This window comes from Tyto alba, unplaced genomic scaffold (assembly GCF_018691265.1).
Source record: "Tyto alba isolate M040663 unplaced genomic scaffold, T.alba_DEE_v4.0 Super-Scaffold_8, whole genome shotgun sequence".
NCBI classification, from domain to species: domain Eukaryota; kingdom Metazoa; phylum Chordata; class Aves; order Strigiformes; family Tytonidae; genus Tyto; species Tyto alba.
Window position 1 is genome coordinate 14,808,916 of NW_024881329.1, and position 24,553 is coordinate 14,833,468.

The window sequence follows — 24,553 nt, forward strand, 5'->3', positions numbered from 1 at the left end:
TTCCACAGAGCCACAATGAGTGGCCAACTCAAGCATAGTAGCAAACCTAGGCTTCTCTTTCCATCATCCTTTGTTTTCTCAGAGACAACTTCCAGAGTCCATGCACTTTTCAAGATACTCACTTTAGGAAACCCACAGATGAATATAATTATACCCTCGATTGATGTACATCAGAAATTGCCTTTCCGAAAGACTGGCTATAATCCAGTCTTTAGTCTATCAAAGTATCACTGAATTAAAAAAAAAAAAAAAAAAAAGCCATTTTGGCTTGTCAAGGCCCACAGGGCAAGAATCTCTATTAATTAATTTTTGTCTCTTTAAATCTGGACTAACAGAACTTGCCTCAGTGAGGATCCTGGAAGAGAAAGCATGCAGACTTTGTGTGCCTCATCCTTTGGCAAAATAGAATCAGACAGCAGCAATCTGGAGCATAAATCTATGACACAGCAGCACGAAATTTTGATAGTGGTTCACTTAAATAATTCATTAGTTTCCTTGTTCATGTTCAGCAGAATGTTGTTGGGGTGAAGGAAAGATTGAGTAAACAAATATCCCTATAAGGGTGTTTTCACTGAATATTTTATAAACTTTTCTTGCAGAATTGAAAACTTTTGAATGGAAAGAGATGTGGGAGCAGCTTTGGAGTGTCAAAAGCAAAATGTTTGGAATATAGAAGACAGATATACCAAGATGAGATGAGAAAAAGCTTGTAGTGTGGACTGACTCAAGTTATTATAGTGATTTCATGGAATTCTGGTATTTGGTCCTTTCTGAACACCTAGGTAGGAAAAGCAGAAATCAGTTTTAACCTCTTATTCACAGACCCAGTGCCACACAGTGCAACTGACCTGTTTATTCCCGATCATAGTAGGAACGTAATGAGGAAAAAAAAAAAAAAAAAAAGAAATTAAGGAAAAGAGTATTTTTAAAACAACTACCGGAAAAAAACCTTGCAGACAAATGCAAGTAAGAGAGAATTTCCTTTCTAAAAGGAAGTACAAGAAAATTCTTTTGTTTAAAAATATGCAAGAAAAAAACCACTATAGAAATTAGCTTGTACTTTAGAACTCTCATAAGACTGATAGAGTTCATCTTCAACATCTATCATTATGTTCCTTCAAACCAAATCTGCTAAATATATTTTACTACCTTTCTTGTTAGCAACATTCTGAAATAATTAATGTTAGTAACTAATTACAATATGACTTTTCATAAAGCACACTGCATTACAGACCAAAACAACTATCGCAGCAAAATTAACGATGCGTGATGTAATTTAGGATATTATTTTGTTGTTCTATCTATTTCATTTTGATAAAGAAAAAACATGTATTTTAGAAATAGTTATAAATGTTCAATCAAAACATTGAAACAGAAACCTGAGGCTAATTCTCTTTACAAAAAAATTAGAGTGGTTTGGCATAACTGTACTGGCTCAAGAAATGGATGTATTTGTGTCTAAGTGATTTCACCACGCCCCCCAAAGGCAGTACCAAAAATATGATAAAGATTTAAATAATTTCTAATAATTATGCATATATAAATACATAATTCCTAAAGATACAACCTCAATTCATTATTTTACCAGCAAACCAGCACATTTTAGGATCATGACTAACAGGCAGCCAAATTCTTTCTCACCACACGCTTTTAGAAAAACACACTAGTCTCTTTCAGCACTATTCAAAACATTTTCTATTTATAACATTCAGCTGACTGCATATAGCTGTATATAACTCTCTCTCCCATGATGCTCCTTCTAAATATTAGTAAACTTGTGTTTCCAGGAAGTTTTTGTTTTGTTTTGTTTTGTTTGTTTGTTTGTTTCTTTGTTGTTAGGTTTTTTTTTGTGTGTGTGTGTTTGGTTTTGTTTTTTTTTTTTTTTTTTTTTTTTAATCAGATTAACTTGGGTCATATTACAATACTGATACGAATACTACGAAGGTCTAGAAAACCTGCTAGAGCTCCCATATGTTTATGATGGTGGAACAGAAACACAAATATGGGTGGTTTTATTAACACAAAATAAAAGAAACCAATTCTAAACAATAGCTTTTCTTTCATCATTGCATACTATCTAGACACAGCCATCAGATCTTGTAGTAAAGTCTGTGTTCAAACATGGAATGCGACTGTATTCTGAACGACCAGAGGAGCATCCTTTACTTACCAAAGTTATTGGTACATGGCCGTCAGTCCACTATACTTACAACACTCATGATCTTCAGACTTGTTCTTTTAAAACATGTTGTTATAAAAGCATATAGAGACATAATCCCAAACTCCAATTTTTATGAAACCTGAAATATCTCAGTGGCCTTCCCATGCACACTGAGTCATCTTGCATCCTGTATTACACTGGAGACCTGTTTACCAACTTATGCTCATTATCCAAGGAGAAAAGACTTAAGGATACAGACCGACTTCTAACAACTAAGATGCAAACATGTCATTGCTGTGTTCGGGCTTTGCACGTTTAAGATATACTGTGCTATAACAAGATTGTTCAGACTTGACTCTTGGTCCCATTTTCTGACTTTTGTTACCAAGTCTGCACTGACCTGTTTTGTAAGTATTGATTTCACCTTGCAATCAGGGAACTTTTAGTAATATCTGTAAAGGTAGCATATTCTTTATGCAGACATACTTTATCTATTGCTATTGAGGGAATCTGGGGGATAAAATCCGAAATGATAAATCATTAGAGTGTCTTTACTCAAAGTTAGTTGACCTACCTCACTTTCAAATGAAAAGTAAATAGCTCATTAGAGGGAGGAAGAGCACAGATTAGAAATCGTGCCTCTGGGAAAAATTAAATTTCTATATCCAGCTTAGTTTTATTTATTGTAGTCATGTGAGGCTAGAAGACATGACCCCCAGGAGCAGAGGTGAATGCCTCAGTACATTAGGCCACTCTGTGTTGTCCGAATTATTCTTTAGCTACAGGTTTATTTTCTATATTATAAATGAAATTTCAGTACAGAGGTTAGTGCCAAAGAGAGAGAGCTTCCAGTTGTAGCCCATAGTACATCTTTAGGCTGAATAACAAAAAGACTGACTGTTACCAGGAGTAAAGTCTCATCTCAGTGGAGGACATACTAGACATAACTTTGAGTCCCAGCCTCCATCCACATACGAACAAGTATGCTTTCTCCACCCTTTCCCTCCATCTGCAATCAACGCTCAAGATGCTCACTTCCTTTTCAAAATTGACAGCATTTTACTTATGGCGATTTGGACATAGAAAAACCTGCCTCGAAGGCAAAGTCAGAATTCAAGATAACGTTATCTGTCAGAAATAATGAAATACTTCCTGCTGCATTGAGGTTAGGAGGCTGCTAATAACTTATATTTCTCCTCTACTGTTGAATTAATTATGTTTCTTAGTGGCTTTCAATTAAAAGTTGGCTTGACATAGTACAATGAGTAAAAGGATTATTTCTGAATATTCATCTTCCTGACAGGAGTCTCTCAATTGCTTCTTGAAATGGCAAAAAAAAAATGCATTTCTTGACCTTTTGTATTACAAGAGCAAATGGAAGAGAAATGTAGAAAAATAGCACATAATCTTTGTGAAAAGATCACTTTCTTAAATTTTTTCACTTCAAGTAAATAGACAATTTCAAAAATTACTTTGGTGTAGGTGTTTAAAGTCCTGATTTCTGCGTTGCACTGCAGTTTCCTACAGAGTTTACTTGAAAACAGGTATTTCAGTTGGATTGTAACCATGAGACATGATTTCCTGTCTATTGCATCTGCTCCCTTCTTGTTTTTACTATATAATCCTAAATATGAATAATTAAGGCAAACTCGTGGTGTGGTACAGATTTCTGCACAAGGCTACAATTTATTTACTCAGTTTCCTGGATATTGTTATGCAACCATGATTGAAGCACTTCTCAAAATTTAAATAAAGAGAAAATTTCCTTCAGCAATTAAACTACCTTCTAAATTTTCTAAATAAGAAACACTAGTTTAGCAGATTTACAGTAAGCAGAAGTATTTTGATGTTCACAGAATGATGGAAATATATTCAATTAAGGGAGATTCATATAGGGCTCTGCAATCAAAAAAAAAAACTTAAAGTAAAACCTGTAGATCATTTTGGATTTCCTCCCCCACTAGTATATTGCCTGTTAAATATTTCAATTTTAATAAAGGAAATGCTCTTTTATGAAGACAAAGCCCCACCACTTTGCATTCCAGTTTCATTTGATCAAGTACATAATGTTGTTCCTCTGTGAGGCAACACTCCCATAAAGCTGTGATAGGTACATTGTGAAAAGTTTTTCTGGGGGATGATGTAGCAAGTTGTCTATACAGGTTGACGAGAAGGCTAATGCAAGCACTTGGAGCTCAGTCTGATACTGCCTCTCTTATAATCATCTTGAAAAGTTAAAGAACGGCAGATACCACTGGGGAAATTTGCTAAAAATTCTTGTCCTTTTCATCATATTTTTTCTGGTGGCAAATACGGACAAGCTTGTTTCATCCTTTCTTCTCAATTGCTACAGGTTCTGATGTCAAGAATGGGACTTCATTTTATGTTGGTGAAACTCAAACCATCCCTACTGCCCTTCTAACTCCCAAAGGCTCTTCTGCCCCACAAGCTCTGCTACAGTAGAAAAAAAAAACAGTCATTACCTCTGTATACACACACTTACTACATTGATGGTCTTGGACACGAACTACTAAACATTTTTTCTGACTCAGTTACATTATCTTTAACCAATAACTTCTATTTTCCTTTCCCTGAGCACCCTGTTAGCCTGTGCTGTTTGTGCTACATGGATCAAAGTATTTATCAGGAATGTGTCGTTAATTTTTCAACCCTTTTTAGCTGCTATGAGTTTAATATTTAATTTTCTTTAATTCCTTTTATACGCTCATACAGCATAAGGGTGATTTCTAATACATAAACAGACCAGCAGTAAAAGTAACTTTGAAACACAGTGACTATCCTCTAGAAAGTAACTTACACATCCCTTCCCTCACACTCATTAGTAAAAGAACCAAAAAAAAAAAAAAAAAAAAGGCAGAAAAAAAATTGTTCCTCTAGCCTTGTACCATTCTACTAAGAGTGAGATAGTCAAATCCATGATTTAGCGCATGTGTCATTTCAGGAGAGTTTGAGTGCTGCACTCTGACGCCACCACTACCAGTTACACTGCTAAGACCTTATTTAGAGTTCATGCTTTTTTTTTAATATATATTTAAGAGGTTTCTTGATCCAGACTTACTAGGACAAAGCTTTCTCTAGGAAAATATTAGATAGTTTATGTGGAGTAATGTTTTAGAAATCATACTCAGAAACAAAGATCATGAGTTAAAGACCATTATTGTAGGTTGAATGTTTTCAGTCGTTTCCAGACTCGCAAGAGATGAAGCAGAACAGCATATATCAGGGATAATAAAGTTTAACTCTGCACAAATATTTACAGCTGCAATATTCAGATTATCTTTGCTTCCTCTGAGAAGTCAGAACAGCCAACAAACCAGGCCCTGGAAGAAATGCTGCCCTGGCAAATACAACGGAGGTCTTGTCCTACATTTCTATATTGTGAATAGCCCCTTGCACATTGGTGAAAACATTGCTGTAGCTGACACACTGGCATTCATTTCATCATATTGTATTAAAAATTCTTCTTTGCAGGACAAGTACTTTATAAATCAAAATAAATTTTATTTTCTTAAAGGTTGCCTGGCTTCTCTAAAAAACCCACCAACCCCATATTATTGGTTATGTCTACAAGTATCACTGCTTCCCTCAAACTTTCACCTGGAATCCAGGTAATACAAGTGCTGTGGAAACCAACAGTGGTCATCGATCTGTATGCGGCGCATTCAACCACCAAGCTTGGTCAGGTATTTCAGGATTTCACCTTTTGAAACATTGTCTCAACACTAACACTGCAAGCGATAACTCCCCAAACATTTCAGTAACACTCTACATGGAAAGCCTGTATTCTATACAAAGAATGTTAATGTAACAATACTGTTATTCTTATCTAGGGTTATTCTTTGCAATATATTCTGACATATCTGCAGATCCTAATTAAATGGGCCTCAAGATTAGTACTTGCATCAGAACTGAAAATGAAGCGATATAGAGAAAGTTAGCTTTATTTATAATAAAATTCTTTCTCATTTAGCAAGAGACACGCAGGAAAATAATTTAACATATACATGCAGTGGGTTTAGTTAAAGCAGGAACAAAGTAAAAATAGAGTCAATATTTTTCTGTTCTAGTAATATTTCCCTTCTCCATTCTAAGAACTTCAGACTGTATTTCAGGATACCACTTTGTCAGAGCATTCACTTTTCTGTATTTGCACTGTTAGTTATGTTTAAAATTAACACATCAGTACTACAAGAAAAAAAAGTTTTTCTTAGGTGCTAATATCTCTGTATTGAATTCTCTGCTTTATATTAAAAAAAAATAGTACAAGCACAGCATAATAAATTTTAAGCAAGAAACCTCTCAGAGTATGTGGACAGTAGTTTGAACACAAGAAAAAGGACTTTCTTCTCTGTTGCTGCTTTTTTTATGGGTTCACACTGAGCACTTACATTTTCATAGTTTATGTAGCTTATACTACCATTTGCTGGTGATTTGAGTGATTTTAGAGGAAAGTTCTTTAAGTCTTCTTTAAAGGAGACTGAAAATCCTACAAACCATTGAACCTAAATGTAGGATTCCTAAGGCTGCAATGGTAGAGGGTGAAGTCCTATGGGGCAGAGAAGCTAACACCAGCAAGCCTTAGCATAGGATGCTGCTGTCACTGAAGATTTTCATACTATTATTATCTGGAAAAATCTGAATTCTAAGACCAAAATCTCAGTTACTTCCCATAGCTCAAAGTTTTCATTTTGCCTATGAAACAACATTGCTGGGAAAAGTTCTACTCATAAAGAACTAGGGTCCATCGCTGTAGTATAACCAAGAGCTGTTTATTTTCATCAGTAGTTATGGGGGCGCAAGTAGAAATTCCTTTGAGGAAATGACATGTGGAAGCCAAATAGGACTTGTTTACACTGTTCCATTCAGACTTCAGCCAACACAGCACTGCAGACTACAAAGGGCTTGCTTACTTTCAACACTGGCAAAATAAATACCAAGAAAAATTTTAGAAGGCATAGGATGAGAATGCATTTGTTTTAAGTCATCATTCATAAAACCACCAAATTACTAAGACAATGTATCAGCATTTAGTTGACTCTTCCCATGACACAAGCACAAAACAAAAACCTTCAAACTGAGAAAAACATGTCAGAGATGTTTGCTAGCACCATTTATGCTTCAGGAATAGTAAACAGTGTTTTTGACAAATACTTGCAAGATGTAATTCTTTTAAAAAGAAAGTAGTATTTTTCCAGATAGAAAAATCCTAACAAGGAGATCGGATCTTTTTATTGTCTCTTTCTTTCAGAACTCTGAATAGTATAGTTCCACAAGCAATATGCTGCTCATGCTGAAAGTTCATTTCATTCTAGATCAACCAGGGAGGCTAGAACAGATTACTTGAATTTTTGGGGAACACAGCAAAGCATATCACCTATCACAGGCATAAATTCTTTAATGACACTTTGAGAGGCACATGCTTCCTGACCTTGCAAAAACCTGCTAACATACAAGAGAAACTTTCAAAAGTGCACCTACTGAGAAAATTGTTTTACAGAGTTTAGTGCAGGGTTTACAGAAAGAAAAATTAGAAAATTACCGTTAGGAAAAGCAGAAGTTATCTGTTTTTCTTCCATGAGATGCCAACCATTTTACCATTTTAATGCATAAGAACTGAATTTCTAAGTTCCAGAAGTTTGTAGCAAAGTTAAAAATATCAAAGTTTCTGTATGTATTCACCTACTTCAGCCAAGTGAAAGTTTCAGTCTTCCACTGCAAGTTGGTTTTCCTGTCACAGAATAAAGCGTTACTTACACTCAGATATTCTCTATTTGTCTTGCCTGTGCTTTGTTCCAGCTTTGTCATAAGCAACTGAAAACACTATAAAAGTCAAGTTGTTTTGGGGAGTTTTGTAAGTCAAAATACATAGGCAGTCCACAAGAAATCAGAGTAGCAATTCTTAAAATGTATTTCCTAGATGAATGACCATCCAATACATCAGAAGGCTTTAAGGACATAAATGGGATACCACTGATTACCTGCAGAAGTGTCTCCTTGGTTATATTTGACAGTCTAAGACAGCTACACTATATTTCCCATTAGAATGAATTTTCAGAGAAATTCAAGTCTTATAATGCTTTTTTAATTGACATTTTTGGGGACCTATGATAGCCATATGTAACACCTCCCACAAAATGAAAACAATCCATGAGCCACACTGGTCATGGGAAAAAAAAAAAAAAAAGAAAATTCTTACAGCATATGGAGTTCTCTCTTTACAAGACCTGATGTGACTGAAAATACCAGAGAAAATAAAAAAGAAGCCACAGTTCTAAGCACTAGAAATCACAGCTTATATACATAGTTTGCAAAGTCTAATATCAGAGCAGCTGCTGAGGCTGCTCTAACTTACACAAAAACTATGTCATCTCCTATGGAAAGCTCATCTTCCAGGTAATGTCAAGGTAACAGCCTCCTGGGCTCTTCTTACAGCAGTACCTTATGTGCTAGAGTGTTCAGGAGGCAATGATTTTTTTTTTTTTTTTAAATATACATCAGTTCTACCCTTTATCTAAATTTATCTAAAGTAAAAATGACTTCATTTATTGCTTGTGTGTGACAGCAAAGAATCCTGTGTTTTCCTTACTGGGTCTTACAGTTTACTTGAAACCCGTTACATGAGTAAATACACACATATTTGAGGAAATATTTTATATAAATCCATACTTACCAGCTGGTACAGAATGCGAGCAGTGTAGTTGAAAACCATAATAATCGGCACATGATTCACTGAATTTGCCTTCCCTAAAATCTGACTTGGAATCCTTTTTGCTCTCAATCTCATCTGAAGACAGTTTATCCAGTTCAATTATCACAGCTGACATTGTAAGATAGTCTCGGTATAACTCAAAATAAAAACAAAACTGAACAAAAGAAGAAGCCACTATATGTTCAGTTTCCCTAAACTTGCAGTTCAAGGAAAAAATAACTTCCTTTCACAAAAAAAAAAAAAAAAAAAAAAAAAAAAGAAAAAATCCCCAAACTGTAGTAGTGCAAAACGTTTTTAAGTCAATGACTGAGAAACTGTATTTCCATGAAGCTGTTCTTCCAGCTCTGCAGCATTTGCTAGATACTGCAGCTCTTCTCCAAGGTAGAAAACTACTACTTCAAAAAGTCCTGTTCTTGCAGTAACAACAATATTATGGCATTTCTATGTAGCTGCTACAAAAATAGCAAAGTGGAGACATCTGTATGTCTGCTAACTTGTGGACTTACTAACTTTGTTTTAAGAGTCTAATTCACGTTTTGTTACCCACTGGTCCAGCTGGGAGGGGCTAAGCAATACCAATGGAAACAAGTGCATCCCAGCCGCCAGCCCAGTGGCTGCACCGGGGGAGTTACTTCTGCCACAGTTTGTTTCCTCGGTGAACACTCAGGTCTTTGTCTGGGATGTGTGCAGCAAGATAAATGACCACAAGCTACATCGTTCCTTGAAATCAATAAATGGTTCTCAGTTTCTCCATTTATTATTTTAGAACCTCGAGTCTATAAAGTTTCTCTCTAGGGAAATCACTGATAGTAATGTTAAGCAAAGTGTTTTAATATTTTAATCTTTGTTTTTTATTTTTTTGTTCCCCTCCTCCCCGCCCCCCCCCCCCCCCCCCCCCCCCCCCGCCCGCCCTCCTCCATTTTTGTTTCCTTAGATTCAAGTAAACCTCAACAGAACTCAAGACAAGAAAAGGATCCGTTTCTTTCCAGCCTCTGTCCCACCAGACAGCTGGAGAGAGCGATTAGCAGTGCTGAGAGAGTCACCCACTGGCGATCGTGAGGAATAACAGCCGTGAAACACCGAAGTGGAGCCAGGCAGGGACGGGTGATGCTCCGGGAGGCATCCTGGGTTGGGAGGCTTCTATGTGCAATGCCAAGTCTGAATTTCCCTTAAGAACAGCAGAGCTGATAAAGCATGAATTGACATTTATGAAAATGTCTCACACAAGAGTTTTTAGTAGGAAAATAGCCAAACCATAATTAGAGGAAAGGTGACATGGTGATTTCAGTTATTATCTTCCTATCACATTCTTTGCTCAGTGGGCAAGAGAAGTAAATAATGCAAGAAAAATCTATGCAACATTTACTAAACAGTCCCTTGTACTGTCACAACAGGATAATCTGAAATCTTTAAACTCATTTTGACAGAAGTGAATTCTCAGGGCCGTCCCTGCTAACGTGAGTCAGGGTTAAACCGAGCTGCTAATGGTGCCCTCAATCTCTGTGCAAGCTGGGACCAAGTGGAGATCCCATATGCTTGTACAGGAAACTTCCTCACCCAGGGCCCAGCTGTTAAAGAAAAAAAAAGTGATCAACGGGCCAGTGGGACACTTGCCTAAGTTAAAGGAATTTTAGGAAGTAATTTCTAGATGGGTTACGATTATAGCATGGAACTCAAGTGAGGTAACAATGCTAATACTAGTAATTAGAGCAACATGAAAATGGCACTGAAAAAAAATCACAAGGGAAGCTTTTCAAGGAGGCCAGAGATAATATATGACAGATGTCTGTTTTCTATTTCACTTCATTTAATGTGCATTAGGAGAAGGAAAGACAAGTTGGTGAAAGTGTCACAGCATTTCACAAAATTTTGGAAAACAAATGTTACATGATTTGTAAGGCAAATCCAGCGTGGCTCACCAAGAAAAGGAAAGGAAACACCAGCAAAATGAACCTGCATTGCACCCTCTTTTTAATAGCCCTCTCTTTCAGTTCCTCTTAAATATGTAAAGTCTAGTTATGCCATTATTGTTGGCTGAAGTCATCTGATTTTTGTTTCCTGAAGGACACTTGCCCCAGATGAAAGTGTTGGCTGCTAAATTTGTCAGGAACTTTACAGGACATAACAGTCCTATCGATACATCTCAAACAAAATCCATAGCTTAAATTGTACTTCCCTATTTATAAAGATGCAAAAGATGTATTTTACACGGAATTGTTACTTAAATAAATCCAGAAGATCAAAACTTCTACAGAAAGCAGAAGCTTAATCCACTAATGACAGAGCATCAAAAATGCCCAGAGGAAAACCATTCTTCCAGCATTCAAGGTCCTTAGCTGTGTTCTCATAACTTTTCCTGGGTACATGAGCAATTTCATCTCCTGTACAAATTCTTATCTGAAGGTTATAGGTTCCTCCAATTACAGTAATCTCAACGTGATTTAATTTAAAAATTAAGTATCTCATTACTATTGCTGCTAAATTTCCCACCTATATCTGAGTATGTAAATCAGTCAAGGGTATATTAAATCTTTAGCTGTCTGTGACTACTTCATTTGTACAAGGGTTTTTTGTTTTGGTTTGGGTTTGCTGTTGTTTGGTTGTTTTTTTTTTTTTTTTTTTTTTCCCCTCCTTGATTTTATGCATTTACGCTTATGACAAGAGAGCTACAGTTCCTTGGCAATTTAGACAATCCATAAACTGTTCTATTCCCCATACATATTATGTAATGTATGCAAAAATCCCTGAAATGCCCACCAACTCTATTGAAGGGTAAGGATCATCCTTTAAGATGGAGATGATGACAACATGTTGTTAAAAATTCAACTTTTATGATGCCAAACTAAGTTAAATTTAATTCAGGAGAGTCCAGTTATAAATACTTTTTTTTCTTAAAAAAAAAAAACCTCTTGAAGGCAAAGTGAATTTTCCAACACGTATGAAAATCTAGAATCTCATTTGCAGAGTTTCTGGGGGGGTTTGCTGGTTGTTTTGCTTAATAGTAGAGAAGTGACTGTTTATACTGTAAGGAAGTGTTCATATCATTTTCCCTTTGTCCAAGATATCAGTGTTTAGGCATTCACATAATGGAAAGCCCAAGCTTAACGACCTCCTCTGATTGGACTAAACTATGTCCATTCCCAGTGACTGCTCTAAAATATTAACCCTGCTGGAGAATGGATGTGCTGAACCTCTCTTGTCATAGCCATTTGAACTACAGAGAAACAAATCTTGAAAACAATAAAGAAGCAGGAAAACACCTTCCCAGAACAAGGCTGAAAACAACACAGAGTTAAATTTGTTCTCTTTTGCTGTGATCCAATTAATATTTACTTATGTTACAAGGTGGAAATGCTTCAATAGTTAAGAATATGGGAAACAGCCCACAGATGTTGTTGCGTGACATCTGCTCAGAACACAGTATCTTCATTTGAATACATCTTCAGCACCAGGGAGGAATGAAATCTAAGTGTAGCATCTCTCACGTCTCATGTAACTGTTAATCATAACCAACTAGTTTTCAGCACACAAACACTACTCCAACAGCAGTTTACAAGGCCTTAGCAGCAAGGACAAACTTGATTAAGGTCAACAGACAAAAGAGAAGCGGCTTTAGTGCACTCAAAGCCAAGAATTGGGTCTGGCTGCATGTTTTCAGGAAGGAAGGAACAAGATGCGTGAGAAACATTAAGACAAGCATTTATTGATAAGTTCCACGAATTTGTCTCATTCACAGACACAACATAGGATCAGAGTGAATTTCTGGATCCTTCACTCTGCACAAGAGAAAAAAGATCTGACCCAAAATGTCTTTGCCTAGTTGTCTCCTTCTCAGAGCTCTTGCTGAGAACTTCAAGAGAGGCAGACAGCTGAATGAAAATAGGTAAGGGAGACAGAAACAGTTGGCCTACATACTTACTGAAGAAACTGTGTAACTCAGGGTGAACCTAACTGGACTTTACTAAGTCTGTTAGATTTGTGTAACTAGGTTCCCTATACAATAGAGAAGATTTCACGTCTAGCAAAGGTTATGCAACAGTTTCCCCAGTGTTGTTTTTTCATAGCAGTTAACACAAAATCAGCTATTACTGCTTGTCTATCTAAAATCAGTATTTTCCTGAACCCCCAACAACCCAGTAGAGCTCAAATAATACCTAGAGTGTTTATCCTTTCTCACTCAGAAAAACAGTGACAATTTCAGAAAAGTACAGGTCAGAGGATATTTCCTTCTTCCACACAGAGAAATCTACCCATCACATTCATTTACTTTATTCTCCAAGTCTAATTAGCATATATTAACTCAGAAAGGTGATCTAAATAATTACTTAACATGTAAAAATGTAGGATCTCTTACGCTGAATTTCTAAAACACTGGTATTATTCTGCAAGTAAGAAGTAAAAAAACATACCAAACACAGCTTCAACACATACAGAACGAATTTGATATACACACAAGGAATTAACAATTCCTGGCTTAGCTAATGAAAAAAAGAGGAGAGACCATGAACATGTTATGCTATAATAAATCAAGACAGTTTTCAAATAGCAAGAAAATGTTTATACTTTACCCTACTTTTTGATGGTGTCTTTTAAATTAACTGATGTTATCCATTTAGATTTCAGCAGGAAAAGTTATTGTACCATACAAAAAGGTAGGGAAGAAAATGTCATACTGTCTTCTGTAAGCAACCCAGGAACATCTCAGACTGACTGCTAAATCAACACAGGAGCAACTGGAATTTGATTATTTTACTGTATAAACTCTATCATTTTTGAGCTGGTAGAAAAGTGAGGCAATTTTGGCTACATTCTGCTGATGAATTAACACACTTGAGTATGTTTTGCAAATAGCTTTCCCAGCAATATTGAATTATCAATCTTCAAAACAGAGTTTTATACCTTTCATTTTCTTAGTGCTGTTGGAAGGAAATAACAGTTCTTAATTTTGAATTAACTGTCCCATAACAATTTAAAATTCCCTTTAGAATTTGATGCAATTCGTTCCTTTCTTTTTTTTTTTTTTTTTTTTTTTTAAACATTACTTGCAGGACTCAAAGTCCTATCCTAAAATAAAACAGTGACAATCATTCTCCCTGAAGAAAAACAAAGCAATTAAGTAAACAGACAACATACTCTGTCACCAAATTTTACCAAATTAAACAGGAAAATAATTTGGGAAATTCAATTAAGAGATGCAGACTTAATGAGCTGCAGTCCAAAAAAATCACAAAGCTGCCTAATCTTTAGACTTCCTAGTTGTATGAATACATTATCTGAAGATAATTTCAACCAATGTAGCCTTTCTATATTGATATCTCACTAACATGTATATATATATATATACACAAACACACACACACGCAGTCATTACAGTGCAAAGAAACATACCTTAAATTCCCAAGTTTTTAAAACATCTATTTTGGGTTAGAAGTCTACCACTGCCATTTATTTTGTCCCCCAACTAACATGTATACTTTTCAAACTGTATTTAATTTTTTTTTTTTTTAATATACCGAATCCATCCAACTAAGTGGATTAGTAGTTTATTAGTAACGATGAGCTTTAACACTAGGTACTTGACATTACAGAATTACCAATAAGAAAATAACCATTCCATATTATTATTTTATTCAGAAGGAATACACCCCATTTTTTTTTTTTTTCAGAAGGCCAAGAGGACACCACAGCTTAAGACCTCTTGACATCATAAAACTAAACGTATACATAGAACAACCTCTTTCACACTACCAACATCTGTCTGATAGGTATTTTTCAGGGATATTCAAAGAAAATATTTCTCAAAACCAGGAACATGAGAAAGGCAGTCCACAATCACCAGCTCAACCTGCATATACAGAAGAATTTACTGTGATACTTGCATAGATAAGAGACTGTTTCCCTAATGAGCTGGAAGGCTTTCACTTTATTAAGCATCAAGTCCATTTGCAGTTGCTAACATATAACAAAAACTTGATGTAGCTGAAGCAACATGCTGTTTCCACCAATAAAATGTTGCTTATACCCTCAAGTAAAGGCATTCCCTAACCACCTAACGATGATTTTTTTTTTTACTTTACGGCATGTTTCAACAGCTTTCTCCATATACCTGTAATCACTCTTAGAGGTGAAAAAAAAATCAAACAGAAAAAGACTAATCTTAAGGAAACCAGTAGCAAAGTCCAAGACCAAAATACATCTTAGTTACAAGGCAATTATTTCTCTCAAATCTCCTCTACAACACTTGGCAGATTAAGTCCTTAGAGACTGCCACACGTGTGCTTATTTCCAGTAATAATCTACTTCAACGCAGATTCTAATACTACCAAATTTAAATTCAATGTATTATCATAATTATTTAAATCAGCTAAAAATTTTTAAATGTCGATTTTGAAATTTAAATACCATTGAAGATATTGTGTACAGCAAAATAATTTGGAGTTTCAAGATACCTCTCTGATAGTTTTAACCTTACCCACACTAGCGTCAGACTAATGCACAAACCTCTCTAGTGATTTTCTCTGTCTAGAGCAGTTCAGTTATTTACTGACAGAAATGTACATATGGGACATGTTCACCAATACTTATCTATCATTTCAAATCACACTGACAACAAAACTGAGGTTTGATTAAATATGGAAAAGTTCTACTTGTTTACATTTCATAGAAATTTCAAGATTGAAGGATCAAATCAGTCATCTGGATCCACATATACATAAATCTGGCAAAAGCCCCAAGGATAAGCAATAGGGTTTTCATGAATTACACGTTTTCTACCTGCCCAGTATTTTAACAGTTCTGGACAGAAGATGTTTTGTTAAGATACCTATACATCTCAAAACACTAGAAGCATGTTTAGCATGAAATAGCTCAAATGAAACAGGTTAAAGTAAATTTTTTCCTGAAACCTTTTTCTTTTATGAGAACTGTCATAATACAACCACAAAAAATAGATTATGAGGTTTTTTTGAAACTGTACACGAGAATTTCCTTTTGTTTCAGTAAATGATCTCCTTACAAAAAAACCAAGCATCAAGAATATTATGTTTTCTATAATCTCATTTATAGTAAAGATATTACTTCATTATAATTCTTTTTTTATGTATGCAAGATGCTGTATTTGAGACAAAATATACAGCTGTCTAGATTCACAAAAAAAAAATCTAGAAAAATCACTTGTTAAGGAATTTGACATGCAGAAGCATAGTATACTAAATACTCCCTAGGCAACAGGTAAGCAAAATCCTCAAACCTATCTGCAAGCCTTCAATTATTATTTCCTTCTAAAAACTCTGATATCACGATATAAAATACAATACTTCATTATATTCTTGCAAGATTCAAATTTTATTTACTATGTGATTACTAGAAGTCACTTTTAATCCTTTAAAAGTTGACATGTAAAATCTTTAAGATGCACAGTATTTCCTCAAGGCCAAGCAACAACCATGACTATGTTTAGTGTATGAATTATAGACTCCGTGAACTAATTTGAACTAGACACTAGGTGTCTGACTCGCTTCATGATAGGATATGATTGTTGCTAAGCAGAAAGGCAATCAAAACTATCAGAGAGCAATTTACCCTGAAGGAATATTTTTTTTTTCATATATATATATATATATATAAGCATACACCATGTGTCTTTATCTCTTAATAACAAGAAAGTCTACAGTACGTTTCTCAATTTTTTGGGCAACACGAAGGAGAAGAGGAAAGAAATGGAGCAATTCTACATAACTGGTCATAGCTGCCCCTCTGTGGAGAGCTTACTTGCTAGCCAAAAGTAAATGTCACAGTCAGGCTTGGCATTTCAGGGATGTTCTCACAAGTCCCAAAGTGTAGGAACAACAATTCCGTATTATTGTTTTTTTTTTTTTTTTTTTTTCTGTAGCCCTTGTACTGAAAGAATTATTTCAGTGCCAGCAATTTTGTCTTTGTTATCCCTTGCTTTCATGCTTTATTACCTTAGTTGCCTCTGCTGTTGATATCCTTCAGAGATAGGATTGAATGACTGGTTAATTAACTGTATGTGGTATTATTCAATAATTCCACTAAAATATAACAGGCCTTGTCTAAAGAAATGGGCAAACATCTACTTTCATAATCTTCACAAAATTATTGGGTGGCTATCAAGAGAGAATGATGATTCTAACCAATCCTCTGGCCAGAGTTTTAATGTCAAACAATCACAGTAACTGATTAAGTCATGAGTTTAGCCCTGACAAATATTGTATGTATAATAATAAGTTAACTCATTAATTTGGTTTGACATAACTACCACCAAGTTTATGTTAAATTGAACTAAAGATGAAAAGGATAGGTGAGATAGTATCTCAAGATTTTCAGTTTCTCATATTCTGTGGATTTTTGTTGTCAAAGCTGTTGTAGGACAAAAGTTGTTTCCAAATTAAACGTGTCCTAGAAAACTGATAAAATAAACCCTGAAGTCAAGATCTGCTTTTCAGAAGTCATTGAGCCAAAATTTACAGCAGTTTTATAGCAAATTTATTTTCAAAATCAGTTAGTCCATAACCCCTACAGCCCTGCGGGTCCATGTGTGTTGCTGCCTGCAGCCGCCTCCTGTGAGCATGGTGCTTGCCCTGACAAGTGGGCCTGGGGCAGGCTGGGGAACATCACCAGAGCACACATGGCCACAGGAGACACACGTGGGCACCTCCAGAGCCCACAGCAGGGCTGCAATTGTAGAACCCGGTTCCATCTAGAAAATGATGGCAGGACTTCCATGTCCCATTGTTTCCCTCAGCCTGATGCTGTTTGCCCTCTCTCTCAGCATGAAATGATGCTGTAGCAGCCACTTTGGACAGGCAGCTAGAGCTTAATATTTTAATGTAAAGGTATGAGGGAAAGACGAAAAGCCTCAGAAAAACTGCCAGATCTCATCACTTTTATTTCCTCCTCATCACACACAATTTTTTTTCTTTTTTTTAAATACTAACCTTAAGAATTACAACAATAGAAGGTTATTTTGAAGTTAAAGTGATTAGAGTAACACATTTTCAACACAGTCATAGTAACATGAACCAATGTTCTCAAGTCTGGTCAAAAAACCATCTTGTTTGCCCTTGTATTATAGTCTCTATAGTTTTAATAAACATTCCTTTGAGTGCAGGCACAGATCCCATGCTGCAAAAAAACATAAGGCCAGTTTCCTCCATTCTCAGTCATTCAACAGAGTATTAGGGGATATTAAAAATGAATTACAGAAGTGAGCCAACAATTGAGGGTGTGCTCTTATCAAGAAATCACTATCTTTATTGCTCCTTTCCATACAATGCTTTTTGCTCTCATAAGGGAGATAAATTATCTAATCATAGAAGAAATGTCTTGGATATAACCAAAATCAAACAATAAGACACATAAATTTAGAAGTTCAGTGTACCTGAGATCTTTATTAAGCAAAGGAGACAAGATAAATTTTAATGACATCCAAGTCTTAAGAAAATAAGAGAGAAAGGCAAGAATTTCATGAAGCAGAAAGACACCTACAAATAGCATGAACCCTCAATGTCAATGTTAGTGAAGGGAACAGAACATTTTTCATGACAGAGACAAGGAGCTATAGAGAAAGAGAAGGTTACAAAGTAAAAAAAGATACTATGTGCTGAAGTTAACGTTATTCATTTGCACGAGAAAGGAAAAAGCTTTCAGGAACACAAAACTCAATAGCTTAGGAGGGAAAGAATCAAAACAAACCTAACTGCTGTGAATCGTGTCATATTCATTGAAAACTGCCCAAGGCGTTTCATATATACTTTGCTAACTTAGCTAACACTATTGAGTGATAACAACCTCCAAGGCAATCACAGGCTTGAAACAGAAGGACTTCAAAAACCTAGCCAATGCCTGAGGAACTTAAGTTTCAGTTTTTGAAACTTAGACACCCAAGTTGCCTCCCAAGACGATCATTACTACTTTGAAAACTCTGTTTCAGACCTACATCTTTATGTCTGCAGCCAATGGAACAGAAAGTGGAGTTTGACAGGTTGGTGTCAGCAAACAGCAATGCTATAAACCACCCAAGTCATCTAGTCCCCTGTGATCATGGGCAGACGTTCAATTCCCAGTTTTCAGAGAAAGGAAGGGTGAAGTAATAATTGAGGAACCATATAATATATCACCTATGAAAGGATAAGATTTTCTTGACTCCTACAGGGCAAAGGATAATCATAGAATTATGTGGTACAAACTAGTGCATCTTGGTCCTTTCACTAACTTTTGAAGATATCAAGGAATTTTATTCAAATTTAATTCTCTCCAAAAGTTCACCTGTTCTTTTTTTTTTTTTTTTTTTTTTTTTCCACCATGAAATTATCTAGTTCCTTCTCTACATAGCTTGTTATTCTGCCTCCAGTCCCATCTGAAATATTATTCAGCTACTTGAAAATTTAGAAATGTTACTTTTAAATGGTATGATGAACAATTTCAGAGTATTTACACTTATGGCTCTAGTCTTTCTTATGGTAAGCGAAAAAATATTTATAGTACACATTTTTAATTAGCTTGCAAAACAATCTTCATTTCATTAACCCAAGATAGTCAACTACTTAGATTTTATTTTTGTTCCGTTCACTTACATCCGTAGTTTCACTTCACATACAATTATCCTGAAAAATTTTAACCAGCCTGTACTCAGTACTTCAAATCAGATCCCGCATATCCTCAAGCACCAGTAACGCTTCCTGCTTTCCAACAGAAATTACTTCCTTTATATCCTCTAAAATCACATTAGCAGCTGAAAGTTATCCTTTGACTAGGTTAATTCCAGTTCCTATTAGTCTGGTGACAAAGGCACGCAATGTGAGATAGTTAGATCCTCCTCAGCACTATAAATATTCTCAACGTATTTTGTCCACAGATTTCATGTGTACACACCCATTTCCTACTCTCAGGTCACTAATGAACATTCTGATTCCCAACATTAAGTAGCCAAGTATATCACTAACAATTTCTCTCAAGGTTTTAGTGTAACCTGTTGTAGCTTCCTATCCAAGTAAATCTTCATTCTCTTTGTGTTAATCCCCTTTATCTCCACTTTGAACAATAACTTCCTATAGGGAATTATATCAAATTTTCTTGAATTGCAACACTGCATTTCTTTTGTATAAGAGCGGAGTTATAAAAAGCTCAAGATAATCAATATAGCCAGAATACCAAATTCAACTCTATAGATGAACTACAAATATTTTTGGGGATTTGTGACACTATAAATTTTTAGACTGAGAGAAGTAATAAGGCCTGCTGATGTTGTCACAGCATGGTGACTATGCCCCATACTGCCAAGCTGTAACTGCAGATATGTATTGTGCTTGGATTGAAAGAATTAAGTTGCCAAAATCAAATTACCTGCTGCTGCTGGGCTAAATAGGTGGTGTAGCCAGAACACCCTGTAGCTGCTGTCCTGGGAGGACTGGAGCCTCCTCTAAGCCTCTGCCCTGGGTGAGCATCCCCGCAGGCAGTGGGGAGCAGAAGGAACAGAAGCCCCAGCACTGCCAAGAAATAACAGATGACCACAGAACTACAGTGATGCATATCTCTGCTTGCTTGTGGTAACCTTTAGTCTGATGCTGTCCACCGACTCACTTAAGCTCATTGCCACAGTAAGCACAGAAGATGCAAGTAGGGTTTTTGGAGGGCAGAGCTGCGTGTCACCAAGACCCCATCCTTTTCCTCCTCTCTCCAGGAAGAGTGATTTCCTCCCAGGCACAACACAACAGATAAGGACTAGGGATGCATGCTGGAAAACAGGGAACCATACTTTAGCTGCGTATTTAAATAGCAAGAGATACCTCAGTGATCTGGGAACAACCCACTAGGTGACAATTCTTATTTTTAGAATCTATAAAAAAGCCACAGATTAGTCTTTTCTGAATCTGGGCTTAATGTAAGGAATACCACAATGTTGGATCAAGAAGGACAAATACAGAAGAAAAATTTGAAAGCAAAAGGAGTTATATGTGGATAGATCTACACCAGCTATATTTAATGACAGTTTTGTCTTACTTTTTCTGGTATCAAGTCAGCAAAATCTGACTTGTTCAATCCACTAAAGTTTACAGTTGTTATAATGCAGTCTGTTGTCCTTTACTTAATAAATAACAAAAAGAACCCTGGTAGGAAAGAATCTCCTTAAGCGGGTAGGAGGGGCAAGACAGCAGAAAAGTCAGTATCAACAATAAGAAGTTGTGGGGGAGTGTTTGAGAGATTGGATTTTGGGTGTGTTTGTTTTTTTGTTTGTTTTACAGAAAGATAGAAGTCTAGCTTTTAGTGAAAGAACTCTAAGTTAATTATGATTTGTAAACCCGCTGAATTTTTCACGCTTTATCTATAAAAATACATCCAATTTTAGCAGTTTCTGGTGCTGAATATATTGTAAAAAATGACAGGCATGATTTCCCTCTGAATGGAAAAAAAAACATTTTATACTAAAGAGATCAAGGATTTTGACTTATGCTTGATCGGCAAAATCTTTAAATGGATACTTGTACTCAAATATACATTAGTGTTAAACATATGCTTAAGCATTGTTCTAATTTCCCGCTAACTGTAATAAAACAGAAAAAAAAAAAATCACCAGTATTTGTACGTTTCAGGGATGAAAACAACTTCATGAATATGTCTGTGAATCAAGCATACTACTCTTTAATGTATTTCTCTAAAAAATTCTACTAGACAATATGTTGGTTTATTACATATATTCTTGCTCTAGAATATGCTACGTTCTTATTTAAGGAGGTTGTGGATCACATCAGTGACTGTATTGGCTTAGATAGCAACTTGCAGTGCCAAGAAACACAGTGAAGCATCTGCAAAGAAATTTGAGGATTCTATACTGTTTGGTCCTTGAAAGAATAGAAGACAAAATCAGCCTGCAATTTTTTCCACAAGCAGCCATCATTGCTGGAGATGTACAAACTACATGGAAAATCATTGAGGTAGGTCTTAGTCCAAAGTTAGTCTCATTATTTTATCTGGTCATTTAAGCAACTGAAACAGATAATCATTTTTTAATTTCCCACTTCGTACATATTCTTGGCTTAATTCATATTTGTCCCCTCTTTTAAAGGTTAAATAGTTCATCCTTAATCATTTGCTTTACAAATACCTTTTGCTATCTGTCACCATTATTTGCCATTTTCAGTGAGTTTCACATAGAAAGCAGAGGTCATACGAACTCCATTTCCGAAATTTGAACTTAAAAAATATCTAATACTTCAAAAATATTTTGAATAACTTGTCAACTGTGACTCATCTGAATCTATAAACAGCCATGATTTTATGCTAAATTTTTAAGTGTGGTGTTTCTAATACCAGTGTAAAAAAAAAATATTCATCCTGATTCATCCAAATCACCTTAACTCATTGTAACGGACCATGACTACTTGTATCAAACCCAGGAGTTATTGGCTGTGCAGCCGTTAACAGTTACTGATCACTTTGTTAACACAGTGATTTATAGGCCCATTAAGTTTCTCTCTGGTATTTGGAGGGTACATTTTTTTCCTAAAACTCATCCTTAGGTTACTTGGTTCATAGTTTAGAAAAACCTTACTATTATTTCCTCATTAACAATTAGATTACTGTTTTTGAAGCAGTAGAGTTAAATTTTTCCATCGAATAAACATGTATACCAAGAGACAGAATGAATGCATAAATGCACATACTACAGCCTTTCTACACATGCAGTAGAAAAAAATGAACATAAATACTACATTTTTCAAATACCTTATGTTGCTTTAGTAGTTTAACTTGCTCTGAATTCTGTTCAGAACTAAATATATCAATTAAACTGACACTTAAAATTAAAGAGTAAGAAACATCAAGAACTGAGTAATGGGGTTCTTCTAATAATCAAAATTATTTGTACACTGTGCAAGCTAATAAGAAATATTAGATAATCCATTTCACTTTTTTCCTCATTTTGTTTACAAACATCAACTGCAGTGAAGTCTAAGTATACGATTGCATACTGTTTCCCTTCATAAATCTGTTTCCTTCAAGGCTTGACAGGGTCAATGCATTGCTACCAGTATGCGCTACATACTAAGCATCAGTAGATTCTGCAAACTTACTCTGCTGTTAATTGTCATAGCTGTAAATCTGCATTTCATTAAAATCTTAGCTTTCCTACTTGATCAAAAATGTCAATTTTGAAACCTGAAAATGAATCAAATCCTGAGAAACACCAGATTTCTGGCTCCTGGTGATGGCTGCATCATTGAAACAAGCTGCCACAATTTGACTGGGAAGTACACAGAAGGGAATTGAAGATGCCCTTGTTTACCATTTTAGAAAGTTAAGTGAAAGTGATAAGTGAATGCCTCAAGTTGTTTCAGTTAACTTTGAAATCTATACTTAAAGTATACTCAGGTAAAGCTATTTCTTGGAAAGAAAACTAAAGCCAGTTTCACTGGTTTCCATTTCTCTACAGATGGGAAGATTTTTCCATCTACAGAATTTTATTTTGCCTACATCCTTTCTCAGTACAATATAAACAGAAAGTTGCAGAAAGAAAATGTCTTCTCATTTACATTACATATTCTTAGTACTTGTTTGAAGTGTACCAAGCATATTTTGTGTATTTACATGACTAGATCTCACGCCTTGCCCATTCCACACACCAGTTTACAAAGTGTAGCATATTATATTTTTTCTCAGTAGTATCCATCTTAGCATAATTACCTCAGACGAGAGATCTTTCTTACATAATGCAATCCCTCCATTAAAAGAGTTAAAAGACATCCATCTTCAGTAATATTCAAGGAATATTCTCCCTCACACCACCTCTTGAAGTAACATTAAACAACCCAGCCTTTTGAGAATATTAATCTTCAAATGAATGGGCTTGCTGCTACTTTGTTCTCCACTGACGGAAATACTTCAGTTCTCTCTCATCTCACCTGCTGTCACAAGTATTCAGTAAAGACCTTTAATACGTTCTCACTCCATCTCTTAATCACCTTGACTTTGCTTTTTCATAGCCTCTTTCTTATAATCCCTTTGTCATTATCATTATCATCAATCTTGTCATAAAATGTTATCCATGGTTCTTTTATTAGCAAGTAATTTTACTTTGAAATGCAATTTTTTTTTCTTCATTAGACATACAATAAAAATGAATCTGATACATTTACAAGTATTTCTGGAGGTTCTGTTAGCTCAGAACAATGCACAATACAAACTTCGCTTTAGAGAGACTGTCAATCACTTTGCATTATGCTCATCACCATGGTATCTAAAGGCTTCCTTTTACACACCAACTGCAGACATTACCGATGTACCAAGAGACAAAAAGGTATCATTGAAATGAAACTGTTTTGACAAGAAATGAATACTGAAGCTTAACGTTTTTTCACCACAAAGACTCTAATTTGTGGAAACACTCCATCAATATTTCCGGAAAAAGGAAAATTGTTTGGCAAGTTCTATTTATCAGTGTTAGTTCAGTGTATTCAAATCCCTATTGGTTTTCCCAGGGACAGATTCCTTATGCAAAATATTTACATTTTGTGAAATAAGGCTCCAAGACAAACTAAACACCTGATTCTCACCAGAAAAAAATAATAGTTTCGGCATGAACATAGATATCTACTATTTAAAAAGTACTTAGCAAAATGATAGCTCTTAATAATATTTGAAGTTAT